The following is a 17,501-nucleotide window of genomic DNA, read 5'->3' as shown; positions in this document are numbered from 1 at the left end:
AAGAGGTTTTTATTCAATTTTTAAAATACAGTAAAGCTAAGGTGGTGTCGGTGGTGTGTATTCAGGTTTTAGAATACAATTAGCAACACATTTTATGCAAGTTTACGAATACAGAGTGTAGCAAAAAAGTTTTTTTTTAAAGTTATAGAATACAGTGTACTAAAACAGGTTCTTATTGACCGTCTCGTCACTAATGGGTTAACTTTTTATCTTATGAAGAAATTCTGACAAAAAAGAAAAGAACTTTTTTTGTAAATCGTTAAAAAAAATCCAATAGAATTCTTAAAATAATTTCAAAAACGGAAGTTGCCCAATTTGTGTAAAATTTTATTCTGAAGTCATTTTGATGACGGCAGTGGGTAGCCTAATGATTTAAAAAAAGGGTGGAATAAATCAAGGATTTCAAAGAGTTTGGTCTGACACTCTAGAATAAAAAAATATTGACTAAAATTTTATAAAAGTTTACCTTTAGTTTTGACCAAAACATATTAAAAAACAAAAAAAAATTATTTTTAATAGTTTTTATTTGTATTCTGGAGTTTTTTCAAGGCATTATTGGGGAATTCAAAATTCCTTAAACCGATATCGTCGTTTTTCATCATAAACTCAGTAAATTTTCTTTGCGGATAAGTTCCAGTAAAAAAAGTTTTTTAAACTGTTATACTTGAATTCGTATAGATCCAACAAATTTCACAGCTTACATACATTCCTTCCCAAAAGTCCAGTACACATGCATTTTGCGTAAATTTAATTAAATTTAATTAAATTTAATTAGTTTCCTTAGATTGAATTTTCTGTTGCAGTACAGAGTTAATTAATATTAGATCCTGAACAATTAATTGTAAACACTGGAATTAATTTAGCTTACATTTAATTATTATATTTAAACTTAAACAATAATAGCTATAGCTTACTTTGTATTAGTTAAATTAAAACGTTAAGGGAATGTAGACAAAGAAAAAAAAAATTAATAAACATTTAAAATCGAAATAGAATTCTTCTTTCAATATTTTTGGGGTTTCATAACATTTTTGGAAAAACTTATTTTTAAAATTCCCATTTTTAATTTGCCCTAAAAAATCTTTAAAATTTATAAATGCGCTTTTAGAAAAATTTGAAAAGTTTAATATTTAGTGGAAAGCTTGCTTTTCCCTCGTATTTAAACTGGGCATTAATATACATTATTAATCGTTAGTCTACCAATTAAACACAGCTTTCTGACCTAATATTCTTAAATCGATACTAGTCGTTAAATACTTATTGGAGGCGCTGTGTGTTAGGTATTAATCTTTCAGGGTTATGCTTTAACCCTTTTAAAAGATCCACTACAGTTGCAAACTTAAAGGAGCCAAAAAGCTAATTTAAAAAAAATGGTCTTTAAAGCAGAGATCCAAAGATTGGAACAGTTACAATTTGCAGGTTTTTTTGGGGTTTCTACCGGGCTACCAGCCGCCCCTTCGAAAATAAACTCCGCTGTGATGGAAATAAGAAAATTATTCCTGTAATATATATGTAACATGTAATATTATTATAAGGATATTTACTTGACTAACAGTCCTCGTCAAATCTAATACTCGGGAATAATGTTATTGTTCTGCCCATAGTTTAATAAAAACAAAGATATGCATTATGCAGACATGTTTTGTTTACACATTTTACTGTGGCGTTGGAGTTGGACTACGGTTATAGTTTTATCAAAACAATAACGCAGTTATAATACTTAAAATATTTCTGATAAAAACATAACTCATAACAATTCAGGTCAAACCTGCACACATGTTCCTTGATCAAAAATCAGAAGAACTCTAATTCTGTAAAGTTTGTTATCTTTAGTTAGGATATCTACACGTTACTCTCTAGAAGATATATTATTAATAAATACAGGGTTTACCAAAAATTGGTTAATGCCGGAGCTTACATTTTTGATCATTAAACACAAAGTTTAAAAGAACTGTTTTGAATTGGTCATGACTCATTTCGACACTCTGAAAATTGAGAGTTACTTTAAATTACATCGAATGTCTCTCTTGAATATTATCAATCCTTTATTTTTTCAAGCCAATCTTTGAATCTTAAAGGGACTGTGGGGATTTCAAGCGAATTCCAGGTACTGAGGGGACAGATTGATTCACAGCGGTACCCTTGTAAGCTTTATCTGATCAATTATATGGAAGATATCTGAATATGAATATCTGATGCATTCTTTAGGCAAAGCTTTTCAGGTTGCCATTGTGAATCGGACATGTCACTCTAATGAATAAAGAATCCCATGAAATTTCGTCAATGTAGTCCCTTTAAGCCATTTTAAATTGTTTAACAAACCTATGTTAGATACTCTATTTAGATACTTTAACAAATAAAGACTATATGAATCAATGTGTTTTAATTTAAATAAAAAAAATAATAGATTAAATCAGAGTTTTGAGAAGACATAAACTTTTGTTGAAACACCCTGTATAATACATATATGTGTGTGTATATTTAGTATGTGTGTATACTGTATAATATATATATGTGTGTATATTTAGTATGTGTGTATACTGTATAATATATATATGTGTGTGTATATTTAGTATGTGTGTATACTGTATAATATATATATGTGTGTGTATATTTAGTATGTGTGTATACTGTATAATATATATATATGTGTGTGTATATTTAGTATGTGTGTATACTGTATAATATATATATGTGTGTATATTTAGTATGCTTGTATATTGTATAATATATATATGTGTGTGTATATTTAGTATGGTTGTATACTGTATAATATATATATGTGTGTATATTTAGTATGCTTGTATATTGTATAATATATATATGTGTGTGTATATTTAGTATGTGTGTATACTTTATATGGCAAGTTTTTCTGAGAAAGACAAAAACAATATTAGTATTATTATACATAAAAACAGGAATTCTACAATGCATATTGAATATATGAAGTATTCATAACACGGGCACACTTGTATACCAATTCCATTAGCACCTGATCCAATCAGGGTTCAGTCATGTGCTTGATGTCTGTTCTGAACGGGTAAATATTTCCATTTACTGATAGCGCCGATTGAAGGATCATATCTCTAATTAGATAATGAGATACTATTTCAATTGGTTCAGAATAGACAACAAACTCATGACTGAACCCTGATTGGATCAGGCTTTAATAGCGAAAATTTAATTTCGACCCAGTGCAGTGCGGGTAAATGCCGGAAGTAACTATAAGAGTAACCTGGGCAGTGCCGGGTTCTTAAGCTTGTACACAATAATTACGTTGTACGTTGTACGTTCTGTTCATATTACATAATATTATAAAGTATACAACAAAGGACATTAGTACATCTGTTTATAAAACCTAAAATCATGTTCTTGGTATTGAATTAGCAAAAACATTTCGAAATTACATTTTTTTTTGAAATGATAAACAAAATTTTTTTCTTTCGAAATTGTGAATTTCAAAATTCTGACTAAATCACAGAAGAACGGCGTCAGTCAACTTCTATGTAAAAACGATGCTAAGTTCCTTTCATAAAAGGTTTTGATTCGATGTCGTTTTCGTTGGTAAACTGGCACTGTAAGTTTTGAACTTTTTTCTGAGATTTGCTATTTCGCAATAAACAAGCAATATACTTTCAAATATTAAGGCGATATACAATTCTATAAATGTAAAAACAAATTTTAAGAACAAATTCTTATCCGGCACTTTTTGATTTGAAGTCGTCTTCTTAAGCTAATCGGCATTCCAATTTTTGTCCTAAATGTACTCTTCCTAATCAAAGTTTTCTCCAAAACTCACTTGATCAAAGTGGAGAATCCAGCTGCAAAACTTCTTTTTCAGACGAAGAATGAAGATATATTATAAATATGTATTTGGGATCATTAGGAAAAGTCTAATGTAATCCTTTACAAATCTGCAGCATTAGCCATTTATTGGAATGTTCGTATTTCTTTCTACAAGCCTCCTAATCATGTATTTTTAAGATACATATCTTGTTAACCCATATAAAACTAAACTTTGCTAATACGTCCAGACTCAGAGCTGAACATTTTAGAATTGGATATCCTTGATCCTAATCGCTTAATCTGAATATCCACTGTGAACACTTTTAATTTTCTTTTTAATCCGCTCTTGTTGGATATCACATTTACTACTATATGTAATAAAGAAACATTTGATTAGAAAATAGAAATACAGATACGATGCTATATCGATTGGACTAATATCCGATTGACCTGAAGTCAGCTGTTCATAAGCCGGCTTTTAGAGCATTTAAACAAATATAAGTTTAATCATGTTAATATGAACTTATTAAAAACATATTTTATCACATTTGAGGACTATAGTTCTTTTGAACGTTAGTCTTAATAAACATTAATCCATAACTTACGTTCGTACATTCAATCATTAGTCCAATTGATATGACACCACAAATGCGGAAAAATTAAAAACCGGTTTTTCCAAAGTTCAAGAGCGCATCTCTAATTAATTTAAAGACTAATTTAATCTTAGTGTAGAAAAATGCCTAACTCCAATTTATACTTTATCAGCTTAAATACGCTGGTTCAATCTATCACAAAGTCTATCCTCCCTGCCAGGTTTATACAATCCATAAATAACAAGAGTCTGTGTTGAACTGTCTATATTTAGATATGAAAAGGTACAGGTAAATAGGTTGACCGCAACTAGGGTCAAGGAACTAAATAATGTATATTTACGAGTTGCAAAGAAATAAATGAACTAGGGTTTTAAATTACCTAAGGATATATGTAATTGTAAACATTGATCTCGATGCCCACCATTCAGTTTTCAGCTCAGACAGAGATTAAGTCACGTGGATTTATCTGTTCTGTCAATATATTAGAAAGCGGTGGCTTTTTATCAGGATTTGAACCATCTTAAAAAAAATTTTTGATTTTTTTGCTAATAATATCATCAAAATTTTTATTAGAATTTAGTGTATTTTTGACAAATATTGGTTTAAATGGAACATTTGTATGTCCATGTCAAATATATTTCAGTTTTTGTCTTTATGCATAGGGGGAGGGGCCAGAGGGGAGAATGAAATAGTCAGAAGATACATTTTCTCTGAGATTCAAAATAAAACATGATTTACCGAGATCCCTAAGTTGGTTTCATAAGATTGGATTTTTCAGCTTTTGTAAATGATTTTTGTTCATTAACCCTCGAGCCTGGGAGTTAATTAGGATTTTTCAGCATCACTAAAAATCGGCTGTCATTATAACACCTTATAAACTTCCTCACTTTGCCAACCTTATAATGGAGAACAACTCTTGTTATAACTTTACATGCCTCCATACATACATGACCTTAAAAATATTTGATGCGAAACTCTTTTAAAAAGAACTTTTATTTATAAAATTTTTTAAAATAAATTTTTTTTTTAATTTGGATAAATTGGATAATATGGATAAACTTGATGTGATGGATATGATCTATTTAATAGATTGGATATATTTGGTTTTTGATTGGATATATTTTATGAATTTTATAGATGCAAAGTTGGATGCAATGGAGTAAATGGATTCGATCGTTGTCCAATGACAGTTTTGTTCCAGTTGGTTAGAAATTGCGCCAATGGACATACAATTGTAAATGTAACTTGAAGCAGCAAAAAAGAATAGGTATTCATACAATTTGGAAACAGAAAAGAAGTTCCCTTCCCATTCCTCCCCCCTTTACTTCCCCCCTCTTTCTTTCCATCCCTCTCCTCCATCTCCTCCCCCCCCCCCATCCCCACTTCATTCCCCACCTTTTTCTGACTTTCCTCCCTTACTTTCCTCACCATTCTCCTTCGTTTCCTTCTCATTTTTTTTCTTAAAATTTCTTATTTTCAATCTCCTTTAGATTTTTCACCCCATTTCTCAACTTTCTAACCAGCCCCCCCCTTCACCCTTGACTCTCTCAAAACTATGCATTTATGCCAACCCCTTCTTCCTATTACCCAACATTCTTTCCCCCTTTTACCTTTTCTTTCCCCCTCCCCCTTCCACTCTTTTAAACTCAAAACTAAAGGAAAATTGAAATTGAAAGAGTTTAAGACACCACAATCTTCCTGCTGCAAGCTCTAATCTTCAAACAGATTAGATTCTCCTGTCAGACTATCTTTTCATTTCCGACATTGTCTTTATTTTCAGAGATTATCTTTTCTTTCAGAGATTATCTTTTTATTTCTAACATTTTCTTTTCTTTCAGAGACTATCTTCTCTTTAATATATTATCTTTTCTTTTAGAGATGATCTTCTCTCTAAGAGAAAATCTTTACTTTTGGAGATTATCTTTCCTTTTAGATATTATCTTTTCATTTATAGATTATCTACCCTTCAAGAGATTATCTTTCCTTTTAGAGATTATCTTTTTTTAAAGGTTATGTTTTCTGTAAGAAATTAAATTTTCTTTCCGAGATTAAATTTTCTTTCGGAAATTATTTTTTCTTTAAATGATTATATTTTATTTAGAAATCATCCTTTCTTGACTTTTAAAATTATCTTTTCTTTTACAAATTATCTTATCTTTAAGTAATGATTTTTTTTAAGATACAATAAAACTTCAAATCATGTTTTGAATACTTATTTTCGATTATATATAAGAAAATAATATATATATATATATATACACACACATAAGATACAATAAAACTTCAAATCGTGTTTTGAATACTTATTTTCTTATATATATACATATGTTTTTACCCATTTTAATTGCATCTTATAATTAATATGCTATTTTGTCTAAGGTTTCCAGTGGACTTTTTTTGCACGAAAATCATGCGAAAATTTTTCGATTTTTTTTTCGTATTCATGGGCATTGCACAACTACATGCAAAAATCACCTGTATTCATGAGGAATATCATAAAAAATTCTGACTTCAATTTCGTATTTTCGTGCAAAAAAATCATATATCTTAAATAAATGCGAAATTTCGTGCAAAACTGGTTTCGTATTGATACGATAATGATGCGGAATTTCGTTCAAAAAGAGTCATTTCGTGCAAAACCACGAAACTGATGCGCAAGAGAATCCACTGTTTTGTGGAAACCCTAATTTTGATATATATATAATATAACACGGTAAACTTTTCCGAGGAACTTGAGTAAATTTAACAAAATTCCTGGGCAAAATTCTTTATATTTATATAAATGTAACTAAATCAAAATAATAAAAACCCCATTTCCTACGGCCATTTTTAATTTTTGTGAAAAATACTCTTTGTAAACATTTCTCATTTCTTAGAATTCCTAGATGAAATATTTAGTTTCTTGAAAACGATTACATTTTTTCTAATTGTCAATGTAAAGCAATCATATCATATAATGATATGATATAATATGATATGAGTTTTACAATCAGCATTCAAATGATTAGCTACATCACTTTATGTGTTGGTATCACGGACAACTATTTTATCTGTGGTTGGTATGAAAGTTGAAGCATTTTTCGAAGTGTCTTCTCTATACAAAAAATTAAATGGCGATTTTGTAAAATTCTGTCATGCTTTCTACTTTTTTTTTTTTGATTTTTTGGCCTTATTATCATTTAGGGTAAGTAAAATGTTGCGTCCAGTGCTACATGCTAGGCTACATACAGCTTTTATATATCTGGGATTAATACAACTTATATATCCAAAGATGGAATTTAAAGAATTTAAGCCGCGGTTTAAATCCGCCAAAACCCGGTTTAAATTTAGCGCCGTCTTGAAACATTTGATACAATTTTAAGTGGAACCAACCATATTTAAACCGCGGCTTAAATTTAAACCGCCGCTCAAATTCTTTAAATTCGGCCACAGGATACATACAGTTTATACATCTAGGTTACAGAGGCTCAGCTACATTTTGCCTAGTCACATTTTGCCTAGTTCAGCTTTGCCTAGGTAACATCTTGCCTTGGTAACTATTTGCCTAGTTCAATTTTGCCTAGCAACATGTTGCACAGGGTAACATTTTGCCTAGGTAACAAAAGTGCCATTACTTTTTTAAATTTTCTTTGAGAAAAATTATTAATTATGCAAAAATTCGCTCTTTTGTTATCCTAGGCAAGCGTTATCTTGGCAAAATGTTACCTAGACGAACTGTTACCTAGGCAAAATGTTACTAGGCGAAATGTGACCAGGCAAAATGTAGCTGAGCCATTAATTTATATATCTAGGCTATATACAGTTTATATATCTAGGCTATATACAGTTTATATATCTAGGCTATATACAGTTTATATATCTAGGCTATATATAGTATTTATATATCTAGGCTATATACAGTTTATATATCTAGGCTATATACAGTTTATATATCTAGACTATATACAGTTTATATATCTAGGCTATATATAGTATATATATCTAGGCTATATACAGTTTATATATCTAGGCTACATACAGTTTATATATCTAAGCTATATACAGTTTATACATCTAGGCTATATACAATTTATACATCATAGGCTACAACAATTTATGTATCTATTATCTAGGCTAAATATTACAGTTTAAAAATCTATAAAGTTTACATCTAGGCTATATACAAGTTATGTATCGAAGATACATACAGTTTATATATCTAGGCTACNATCTGTATCTGTATCTGTATCTGTATCTGTATCTGTATCTGTATCTGTATCTGTATACATATCTGTATACATTTGTTTCTCAATATTAGTGTATTTTATTGTTTATTGTTGATGTCTAAGGCAGTACTGCCTTGTAAATATATTATTAATAAGCCAAAATATTTTCAGAAACAGAAGAATAAATAATTAAAATGCCTGCACCACCTCCCAAACCTGTTAAATGTGTTAGAAAGGTAAGAACATAACTTTTTAATATTAGAACTATAGAACTTAAGAACAAGAGAACTAGAAAACTAGATAACTAGAGAAATAGAGAACAAGGGAACTAGAGAACTAGAGATCTAGAGAACCAGAGAACTAGAGAACAAGAGAACCAAAGAACTAGAGAACTAGAGAACTAGAGAACTAGAGAACAAGAGAGCTAGAGAACAAGATAACTAGGGAACTAGAGAACTAGAGAACTAGAGAACTAGAGAACAAGAGAACTAGAGAACTAGAAACGAGAGAACTAGAGAACTAGATAACTAGAAAACTAGAGAATTAGATAACTTGATAATTAGAGAACTAGAGAACTAGAGAACTAGATAACTAAAGAACTAGGAAACTAGAGAACTAGAGAAGTAGAGAACTAGAGAAGAAGAGAACTAGAGAACTAGATAACTAGAGAAATAGAGAAAAAGGGAACTAGAGAACAAGAGAACAAGAGAACTAGAGAACAAGATAACTAGATACCTAGAGAACTGAGAACAAGAAAACTAGAGAACTAGAGAACTAGAGAACTAGAGAACTAGAGAATTGGAGAAATAGAGAATTAGAGAAAAAGAGAACTAGAGAACTAGAGAACTAGAGAACTAGAGAACAAGAAAACTAAAAAACTAAAAAACTAGAGAACTAGATAACTAGATAACTAGAAAACTAGAGAACTAGAGAACTAGATAGCTAGAGAACTAGAGAGCAAGAGAACTAGAGAACTAGCGAACTAGATAAATTAAAATCTAGATCATTAAATCATTCAAGAACTAAAGAATCATATATATCAAAAATTAGAGAACTGAACAATTTAAGAAATAAAGAACTAGATAATTTCAAAACTAAAGAACCAGATATTTTCAAAACAAGAGAAGCAAATGATTTAAAAACTAGAGAAATAGATGATTTAAGAACTAGAGAACCAGAGGATTTTAGTATAAAAGTTGTGTTAGATTTTAAAATGAGTTGTCTAGGAGTTCTAAATACAGAAACTGAACTAAAAACCAAAGGGCATAAATGATAACAGAGTCGACATTTAAATAATGCAATGCTGACTCTCGTAGTAAATTATTTATTTTAATTTTACGACGGTAGAAACAAAATGTATAGTCTATTTGATGCAATTTTTAACAATTCTAGAGGCCTCTTTTCATTTTAATTTCTGATGAAATGACGACTCTATAAATCTTTTATTCTCTCTATTGCAGAGAGAAGCCACAAGAATACTAAATATATTCGATTCTACTCTTCCTTCGAATTCCATTCTCAAGATTCTCTACAGTTTCAAGATTCATACTTTTAAAGTTTTTTGTTGCTGTTTTTCGTCCGATAATACTCCATATAAAGAATAAAAATGAACAAGAAATGATAAAGATGAAAACAAATAATAATAAAGAATAAATATGTAGTTAATAATAAATATTAAATGAAAAATGATAAATACAAAAATGTTATAATTGGTTAATGATGAGAAATAAATAATATAAAATAAATGATGAATAATAAATGCAGAAACATGTATAAAATAACTGGTAAATGCTAAATTAATATAATCAATAATGAATGATAAATGATAAATGATAAATGTTAAATAATAAAATAATAAATAATCAATGAAAACTATCTAGGGGTGTGGAAAGTGCCTGTACTGCATGAAAATTGTTGCACTTTGTGAGTGTACAGAGGAAGATAAGGTAGGATAAAGGGGGATTAAGGGATACACAAAGGGTNACAGGGGAATACAGGGGAATACAGGGGAATACAGGGGAATACAGGGGAATACAGGGGAATACAGGAGAATACAGCGGAATACAGGGGAATACAGGGGAATACAGGGGAATACAGAGGAATACAGGAGAATACAAGGGAATACAGGGGAATACAGGGGAATACAGGGGAATACAGGGGAATACAGGGGAATACAGGGGAATACAGGGGAATATCACTATAGTTTCAGTAGAAGTAAATATTTCCATCACTGAACCCTGATTGGATCGGGCACTCATGGACTCGGCATACAGGAGTGATACAAGGGAATACAGGGGAATACAGAGAGATTCAGAGGAATGCAGTGGAATACAGGGGATTCAGGAGATTTGAGTGGAATATAGGGGAATACAGGGGGATACATGAGGGTACAGGGGGATACATAGGATGTACAGGAAGATACAAGGGGATAGCGGGCCGGGGATACAGGGCGATCCAGGGGGATTCGAGAGGGAAACAGAGGTATACAGGGGGATACAAAGAGATACAGAGGGATGGGATAATGATGGATACAAAGTGGTACAGTGGAGATACAGGGGAGATACATAAGGTTTACAAGAGATCACAGGGAGGTTACATAGGATCACATTGGGGAAATACAGTGGAATAGAACATAAGAGAAGGGATGGTATAGAAGGGGTTACAAGATGACACAGGAGGGATAGAGGGGGGATTATACAAGGGGAAATACAGTGGAAATAGGAACTTAACACAAGGGGAATAGATTATTAAAAAACTACGAAAAACTTATATCTCTGGCTTTAGAAGATCGAAAAACACTTTTTATACTTTTTAACCATTTCAATTTATTTAAATAATCCGAATGAATATATTGATTGGTTGATTAATGTATCGAATGTGTTTAAGGCTTGAGGTTGAAAGGTGTACGGTATAAATCTCTTGCATGCAAAATGTACTAGATGTCTGTAAAATGTTTAGAGATACAAAGATAATAGATTTTTGCATAAGATTAGAAAACCAAATATTTTAGAAAGCTAAATCTAAATATTTTAATAATCCAAATCACATTTTTGTTATTCAGCTTCTAAGATACTTGAACAGAATTATTATAGAAAAAAGGAAAAATGCAAGCTTTGAAAAGTAAGATTTTAATAAGATTTGTTTAAATCGTTTAAAATTTTACATAAGACTGCAGTTCACAGTGTATATTACGGTTAAATGTGCCCATAATGTTTCACAATAAGCAAACTCTGGTTAGGAGATAGGGTCTATTTATATTTAACTGTAACGTATTAGAACTGCTAAACAATGGCCTTCTTGTTTACAATCTTTGTTATTGTTTTGATAAAACTAATTCTTAGCGTCACAGAAAATATCAATAAAAACCCTTATTACCTATCCTCTTAGATCTCCAGTTTGACGTTTCCAAACCTCGAAATCCAAAGAAGGGTATTTTTACTCAACACTATATTATTAATACTTATGTTTTTTAAAAATATTTAGTACAAGGTTACCCACAAAGGTTTAGACTATACAAATTACCCAAAACTCAAATCTACATACAAACTGTAGGTATTATTTTCATCTTTTGTATTGTGAATTAGCATTGATCTCCTTGATCTCCTTCATCTTGTGATTCGATTTATTTAATTCTTCTTGGATATTCCGTAGTGACCGCATCTTATCTTTAATAATTTTAAAGTTGTCAGAGTGGATATAGAGATTTGCGCCGTTTCACACAAAGTTTTAACTTTAGATTCCTGCAATATATATCATTTTCAAAGTAAAAGTTCAAAATCTGCCGATCTCCAGTTAATGCTGGAAAGTCTTCATTGAGCTTCAAAAGTCTTATTCTTTTTTTGGTAATCTTGTACAACAAATATATGTGGGATTTAAAAAAAATACCCTCCTTTTGAGAGACCATGTAAGTCTGAACTTTGTTAAAGATGGCAAACAAAAACTGAGAAAAGTTTTTAAAAAGTTAAAAACACGTTCGCAGTGGTACGAGAGGGTCTACTCTACACATGGTTTATCTAAGTGGGGTCGATTGCGCAAAGCTTAAATTCACCCCCTCCATAGAAGGACTATATGGAAGAGGGCAAACATTGTTTGTATGTTGAGTTCCTGGGGGAAACTTTGTTTGATATGTTGAGTTCCTGGGGGAAACATGGTTTGATATGTTGAGTTCCTGGGGGAAACATTGTTTGATATGTTGAGTTCCTGGGGGAAACATTGTTTGATATGTTGAGTTCCTGGGAGAAACATGGTTTGATATGTTGAGTTCCTGGGGGAAACACAGCATCTTTTTGGTGTTTTTCAGTTTTCAAATGGGTAAATGAGATTTCCTAAAGAGTGCCTCCATAATCCAAATATTGAAAATATATTTTGAGAACTTGAGGGCCGGAAGTAATTTTATTTAAAAAATTTGCACTAAAGTAACACTTTGAGAGCAAAAACCAAGCTTGCACAATTTGTGGATGATTCGGCAATACTTAGAGAGATTGGTGAATTCAATAAATTTTCAATATAAAAGTAACATGTTTAGTGTTACATGGTCTTAGCTGCAACTATTCCTTTTCATTGGCCTATATGTTTTAATGTGCAAACCCCTTTAAGATGATTGTTCACATATTTGAAAATACACTTTAATGTATCCGGGTTTTCAGGCAGGACTTTTTTATAGTTAGGATTATCTTAATTGTGTTCCTAATTCCTCAAGTTGGGGATGTATTCAATAAACAAACCCTTCAAGGAAATATATATTAAGAATGGTATGAGATCAAAACCATTTGGTGAATTTTCATCAAGCCCAAAAAAGTTATCATTTTTAAAGTTTTCAACGGTTTACGATTTTTTTATCATGCATTCATCACCAAAATTGTAATCTATGATTACATAAAATTTTTTGGCTTTGAAATGAAAATAAAATTAAAATGACCTCATCTTAAAGCTGTTGACTTTGATAGATCAAATTTTTTATAGTTTATAAAAAAAGCGAATCTTAACATCTGTGCAGGCTGAAATAGAAATATAGCAATATAGTTTTTAGGTTTTAGAAAATATGTTAAAATATTTCAGACCTATTTTTTGCTTTTGAATAAGGTCTGTGATATTTGTTTGAGTTAATGTTTAATATAATTAAATATGTTATACACCGTTGGAAAAAAGTAAAAACCCTAACAATTTTTTTGCAATATCAAATGGCCGAAAGCTTTTGGAAATTACAAAAATCTTAGAAACGAATGTTTGGGATATCTCACAATTTTTGTGCATACCTAACATTTTATTTGGAATATCGAGCAACATTTTCTAAATTCTTTCGGTTTTTGTTTTGTCCAATATTTCTTTATTTGTTTCTCAACAAATAATTTTAAAAGTGTATTTTTTCAAACCTAAAGGGGAAAGCAAAGCAAAGAATTTAGGAAATTTCGTCGTTTTCTTTTTTCTTCTAATCATAGAATGTCGCGGGGTTTTGTAATTTGCAACTGAACTGGTTCTTAAAAAATGCCCTGAACAATAATTGCAAATTAAAAATCCTAAGCCATTTCTTAAGCATAAGGAAAAACAAAGAAAACATTTATTCCGCCGGTTTTTTTTGTGTAAATTGACAAAAATATAATGATAAAGTTTATTTGAATTTTACGAAAAAATGTTTTTAAATTTTCTAGAAAGGAGACCCTAAGGATGTAATGTATGGCTGGTGCCATAAATGCCGAGAAAAGTACCCGGATGAATATAAAAATTTAGTCGGGTAATAAAAGTATAATGTTTATAGTTGGTTTGTAAAAGATGAATCAAGAATTTTGGTTGGTTTACAAAATCTGAATCAAAGTTTAACAAAATAAACTCAGATCTGTAAATTTAAAAATAATTCTCATTGTTTTGATCATAGTTTTATTTTTTTACATATTTAATTTTTTTATTTTCATTGTTTACTAAAGTAGTTAGTTTCTATCAACATCTATACATTTTAAGTTCAGGAAACTAATCTAATTTTTGAATATGCGTAGTCAGTGGGCAGGAGACAGGAGAGTTAGTACAGCTAGGGATTGACGACTGTCGAGTTAATTATTCAGAGTCTAGTGTAGAAAACAGTGATTCGTAGAATTTTTGTCTTTTAAAGTTTAGAATTTGTTTATAGACATAATTATGTCTTGAAATTAGGTATTTATACACTGCTATACTTCTTGACAAAAACTCTAATGTGTCACTTGATTCCTATGTTTTTTGAGACACTCTGTTTATCCACGATGTTTGCTTAGGAGGCTTTGACTTAAAGTGTATTTTGTAATAAGGAAATTTGACTTTTAAAGTGGACACTGAATCGAAAATATGTAGACAGTCACTTTAAACCGTTCACAGTTTTACTAGGTTTCACCACACACCCTTTCAACACTATTTCAATACCTTGCCACATATATATAAGTCCTTAATGCAAACTCAGTAAATATTTGTCCGACATGAAAATATTGTTTTCTTATTATTTCTCGATAGTTCCCCCGGGGGCATTATAAGCATATTTTAACAATTTGTCGGATAATAAAAGCACAGTATAAAATTTATCCCGGTAATAAAAGAGAATACTAAAATAACATGGTTGAATAGTATTTGTAGATTGTTTTAAATTAAACTTGCTTCCTTTACATCTCAAAGGAACTGAGTCTTTGCCACGAAGTCAAATTATATAATCTATATATCTTTGCAACCTGATAATGTAATTTTTTGATATTTCAAACTTAGATTATTTGATCTAACAGAATTTATAGTTTGAAATATCTAAGGTCCACGACATCTTATGCAAAGATATAGGGATTAGAAAACAATTCCTTTGTTTGCACGCTGAATACAAATATGGTAGTTTATAGGTTTTTTAGCTTTAATACCTTTTATGCTAAAGGGACTTCAAGTGACCCTGAAGATCACAATCCCGGTTCACAACGGAATCTTTAAAACCTTTACCTGATTAATAATGTGGAAGATATTGTCGTCTTTCTAGGTTTACACGGGTTTATTTTGATAATTCCTATAAGTTTTTCTGCAGCAATATCATAAAAATGGATATCTAATTGATACTTGACACTGATATATTGACAACTCTGAAAGTTAGTCATTCAAGTTTTTGACAGCCTTGACTTTAAAGTGTCGCAACGCCTTGGGTTTGGTTTTACCTTACCACCTCGATTATTTTTTTTTTGTAGCCCTTGGCATATAAAATGCAAGGGTAAAAAGAGTAGTTGGAAAAATACTGAATCATTGCACGTCTTGTTTTGCAGTGTTGATTAGACAAAGCTTTTATCGGGAATTTTCATCTTTGCATGGATTGTTACTTAAATTACGCTTACACGATTAATTACAAAATTTTGAAAAATCTCTTATTCGGCAACAAAAGTTGGATTGCTAACAAATTAAGAGCGACAACAAATCACTTAGGTCCAAATATTAAAGGGGTTTTAATGAAAATTTCCATTAGCTAATAAACTAAAGAAATTTTACGAGCCTTATATCTGTGCAACCTGATGATTCAAAAATGAGCTAGATCAGATTTGAGAAAGTCAAAGTTTAAATATAAAAGGTGAACACAATCGTTTTGCAATAATATAGAGATTATGACGTTAGAGTTTTCATTTAGCATATCATAGACGACCTTAAAGTCGAATACCAACTGTCAGGTTTTGTGAGCCACTCTGTACATTGATTTTAGGGGTATTTAGTTCTATTTTTTTATCAAACACACAGTTTGTCAAACAAACATTGATAGAGGATTCCTGAAACAGGAAACATTGTTTGTCTCTTGTTTAGCCAAGTTTGTTTATGACATTTGTTTGTTTATATCCCCTTGTGTTTACTCCCAGGGTCAAATACAGAAAAAAAAACTTTGGAACAAAAGTTTGGGTTTATCTTTCCTGGATTTACAGTTAAAGGGACTGTAGTTGCATTTTCAAGTAGCCTTCCAATAAAAATGGGAAACCACTTGATTTACTATACAGAACCCTTTAAATTTCAAAAAGTGTTTAATTCTAATAATTTCCGAAATTGCTTATGTTTAAGAAAAAACCTGTAAAATCTTTCCCTGGGATATTTAGAAAGATGAAAATTTCGCTTAAAATCTATATTAGTTAACCCTGACCATAATTATCAATCATGGTTTTAGTGAATTATATTTGCGTACTAAGCCAAGGGGTGTCAGAAATATTTTTTTGCATTTTTTTGAAAACGTCCCTAAAAAAGTTTTATTTTGATAAAACTTTTTGTTCTGAGTGATTGAATATATTTATAGAAAACTTTCTTTAACCGACATGTTTTTTTTCTAAATTGACTTTGTTAAGAGTTTAAGTCAAAATAATTATTGATAATTATTGCTTTATATCGAGTAGATATCCTAAAACATACCGATGTGAAACCATACAGAAACCAGGAAAGATTCTGCAGAAAAAAGTTACCAGACCAAACAGAATTTTAATTTTAAACAAAAATATTTAGAACTTATATAGAAGCTTTTCTGGGTTGCACTTTACTCTAGTTTTGCATTATTTTCATTTGTGTAAAACAGTAAAAAAGAGATTCTGTTGATGGTTTAAAACTAAACAGCTGCGAGTCATTGGAGGGAGGGATGGCAAAAACACCAATTTATAATTCCCAAATATTTTTATGGAAAGTGATTGCGACAGGGTATACATAGTGCTTTTCAGGGTACAGGGTGCTACAATGTACTGCAAAGTACTGGGCTTTACTGGGGTATACAGGAGGAGAGGGGGTACAGAAACCAAAAAGAATTTAATAAAAGATATAAGTAGAGTCAGAATCACTTCTAAGCATATTATCTGTATAGTTTTGCACTATTTTCATGGACGAAAAAGCTGGTTTAACACTTATCAGCTGATCACTTTATAGAGGGTAGGGATGGCAACCACGCCAATTTGTAATCCCCATATCTGCA

The 17,501-nt window shown here is 30.7% G+C and overlaps 1 long non-coding RNA gene across 1 annotated transcript; it reads left to right on the top strand.

Annotated features, from left to right (window-relative positions):
- The first annotated feature begins 8,753 nt into the window (after positions 1-8,753).
- LOC111698493 (uncharacterized) lies at positions 8,754-14,336 on the top strand. Its single transcript, XR_002764543.1, has 3 exons — positions 8,754-8,820; positions 10,465-10,530; positions 14,233-14,336. It is a non-coding gene; the product is annotated as an uncharacterized LOC111698493 (long non-coding RNA).
- Positions 14,337-17,501: the final 3,165 nt, after the last annotated feature.

Source organism: Eurytemora carolleeae, unplaced genomic scaffold (genome assembly GCF_000591075.1).
Source record: "Eurytemora carolleeae unplaced genomic scaffold, Eaff_2.0 scaffold33, whole genome shotgun sequence".
In the NCBI taxonomy this organism is placed as follows: Eukaryota; Metazoa; Arthropoda; class Copepoda; order Calanoida; family Temoridae; genus Eurytemora; species Eurytemora carolleeae.
Note: the sequence above shows the minus strand (reverse complement) of the source record. Positions and strands in the feature narration are given on the sequence as shown.